We start from the raw sequence: 524 nt of genomic DNA on the forward strand, positions 1-524 counted from the left end.
GGAATGGTTTTTCACAAAATTGGCTAGTTATGTATCTGATGAGCAGCTTCTGGTGATAGTCTATGACCGGCACGCGGCCATTAAAAGTGTGTGTGATAAGGTGTTTCCTTGGGCAACCCGAGGAATATGTTATTATCACCTTCAAGATAACATTGTCAAAAAGTTTAAAGGGAAACATCTCTTGTACTTGGTGAAGGGTACTGCTTATGCTCATACGGTTTCAGATTTTGACCGGTACATGGCTGAGATACGGAGTTCAAACCCGGACCTTGCAACGTATTTGGAGAATGCCGACGTCAGCCTATGGTCAAGGGTTTATTGTAAGGGGGACAGGTACAACATAAAGACAAGCAACATCGCTGAATCTATTAATTCCGCTCTGAAACGAGCTAGAGGATTTCCGGTTCAGTTCCTGTTGGAGTTCGTTCATATGGGAGAAGCTAGGAAAGTGGTTTTGGAAAAGGAGAGAAGATGCTTTGAGTCTCCCAACTCAACATAGTCGAGGTGTTGAATACTTGCTTGCT

Source organism: Brassica oleracea, chromosome C2, assembly GCF_000695525.1.
Source record: "Brassica oleracea var. oleracea cultivar TO1000 chromosome C2, BOL, whole genome shotgun sequence".
Classification (NCBI taxonomy): domain Eukaryota; kingdom Viridiplantae; phylum Streptophyta; class Magnoliopsida; order Brassicales; family Brassicaceae; genus Brassica; species Brassica oleracea.